The sequence below is a fragment of the Mus caroli genome, chromosome 1 (genome assembly GCF_900094665.2).
Source record: "Mus caroli chromosome 1, CAROLI_EIJ_v1.1, whole genome shotgun sequence".
Classification (NCBI taxonomy): Eukaryota; Metazoa; Chordata; class Mammalia; order Rodentia; family Muridae; genus Mus; species Mus caroli.
In genome coordinates this window covers 146,203,028-146,205,859 of record NC_034570.1, presented here as the reverse complement: position 1 = coordinate 146,205,859, position 2,832 = coordinate 146,203,028, and positions in this window count along the sequence as shown.

Sequence of the window (2,832 nt, the reverse complement as noted above, 5' to 3'; positions counted from 1 at the left end):
AGGATAGCATCCAGGGCTTTCTATGCCCCTCAAAATATGGGGGATGCTCAAGGCAAAGAGATTTGCCATCCCAGACTTGTCTGGGCTTCTAGAGGGTCTGTGTCCACCTAGTCCAGTCAAAGAAGGGGGCAGTGGGTCAGTAGCCCAGGGGCCACATTCTGGTATTTCAAGTTTCCAGCCTGGGATGACCAGAAATTTCTAGGGCACTAGCCAAATATTCAGTCTGAACATTTTTGAGAGTGTAAGGGACACAGTGTAACTAGCTGGAGTGTTACCTTGGACATCTATAGACAGCTGAGAAATGTATCCGCCCAACTCACACACAGTAATGTAACTCTTTCATTCCCAAACAAACAAAAAACCAAATCAACCAACCAAACAAAATCTCTACCATACTCGTTTAAATTTGAACATAGCATTTAGGCCTAAAGATTATAGAGGAAGATGCTCTGTAGGTTTAAATTTCAGATAGACAGGTACATTTTAGTATAAGCAGGTCCTAAATATTTCATGAAACAGACTGTAAAGTTATCAATTCCTTATTTACTATTACAATTTAACAAAGAATCTTATATTTTTATTTGCTGTTGGCAATTCCAGTCAAAAGTTAAAACAAAAGTTACACCCCAAGTCCTGCTTACATGGGTGGCTTTTAGACTTCGCTTCATTTGGGGCATCATCTACTTGCCAAGAGGGGAGTGTAGAGGAGGCTATCTCAAATAGCCAAGTTATCGGAACTACTAAAATTAGCATCCTGAAGTTTCTCTGAACTAGTGATACGCTAGGCCAAGGTCCCAGTGCTTGGGATGAGCTGAGTCTGCAGGTGAGACTGTCCATGGGAAGAGGAGCTAAGTGGGTTAACAACGTCCCCAGAGGGATTAGCATCCTTTCCTGACACCCTGCCACAGTGCTTATCACCCTTAGCTGCACACTAGGATCACCTGGGAAGTTTTTAAAAACGACTGATACTTTGGACTGCCCCCCAGATCAATTAAACGGGAGATCTCTAGGGACAGACTTGGCTCTCCAGGTGACTTGAATTGCATGTTTAAATAGAGCCCAGCCTCCTTGCTCTGTTCTCAGTTAAGCTGGCTTGACTTCTAGCCTTCCAAACCCCTTCCTCATAGTATGGCATTTTACAACCCAGAAAATATGACTGGCACACCTTCTATGCCAGAACGGTGACATGGGCAGAACTGGCTTGCTCAGGGCACATTCATTTCCAGAGCGACCAACCACCTCTTCCTCTCAAGGCTGTGCTAGTGGCTGGTCTCTCTGCACAAACCAAGGACTCTGGAGAACCTGCAGGCCATACTAGTGGCTTTGGCTGCTTTGCAGGGCTCCACCCATCCCTGGCTTCTGCCTCAGTGGTGGTGATGGTAGTGTTGAGGCCAAACTCCAGACATCTAGCTATTGGAAACAAAACCCTAAAACACCCACAAAGAAGCAGCATTCGAACCTTTCCAGGGTGATGTTTCAAAGTGCTGATTTCTTCCTACTCCGGAAGCATAGAAGCACCAATGAGGAATAGAGATCTGCTTTCCAAATGGTCCCCAGAAGGGCCTCAGGTGGTGGCACTTCCTGCATATCCCCCTAATTCAACCTGATCAATTCAGAGGAGCTTCAGGCAATGGCCACCTTGGAGTCCCAAATACAGTGGGAACTTTTGGCTTCTGAGCCGCTGAGTATCAACCACGGGCCACATACTGTGCTGTCTGCTGAATGTGTACCGCTGAATCAAACAGACGTGGTCCCTGAAGCCCATGAATCTTACCGTCAAGTCATGAATAATTGAAAAGGAGAAGACTGTGAAAGAAAATGGGGTTAGAAATATTTGAATAAAACGAGGATGGGCCCGAGGCACCCCGGGCGTTTGTTCAGTGCTTTTTTTCAATGTAGCATTTCACAATGCCAACACGCAACGCCCTGACCTCTGTCAGGTGCAAGGCCACGCACACTAATTCCACGAGCAAACAATAGGCGAGGACAAATGGAGCCATTTCTTACACCCGACTGTTTACACAGCACCTATCAATCTGTTCAGAAATCCTCCTGTCGTTGACAACTGTGTGTGTGGTGTGGGGGGGGGGGGGGGGGGGGGGGGGGGGGGGGGGGGGGGGGTAGATGCGCAAGAGCAGTGCGTCTAAGTGGGTCGCACAAGCTGGGTTGCAGGCAGGCTCGGTGTGTGCAGCTTCCTGCCGCTTTGCATGCTGAGTCTTGAGCCTGTGCCCAGAGGCAGGGGTTTCTTTCCCTAGCTCTTCTCTTGGAACAATGATTTTTTTTAAAAAATCTTTTTAAAGATATAATAAAGAGGGTTTGCATTGAATTATTAAACAATGGACATTACAGGATGTTTTCCTTAATCTTGATACTTCCGGCTTTCACTAGGCAGAGCTTTCCTGTGCCGAAGAAAAGCTGTGTATAACACAGCGCAGCAGACCGTGCAGAAAGATTGTATTTTATACGCGTTTAAAACCCTGTGCTGTTTGATAAACTTTTAATTCTCATTCTCTCTCTCTCTCTCTCTCTCTCTCTCTCTCTCTCTCTCTCTCTCGCCCCCCCCCCCCCACCCATTATTTTGGTTTTTCGAGACAAGATTAACTTTTTAACTTTTAATTATCTTAGGCCCTCTTTTCACTCCCTGGAATTCAATGGGGATCATATGGGGTGGGGGGTCCAAAAGCACAGCAAAGGAAAACATTGTTTTGTTTTTAGACCGAGCCTGTAGCCACCCTCTCCTTCTGCCTCGGGATGCTAGGCTATGCGCATGTGGACAAACACCCACCTCTCCACCTCCAGCCCCCGAGAATCATCTCTAAATGGTAATATTAA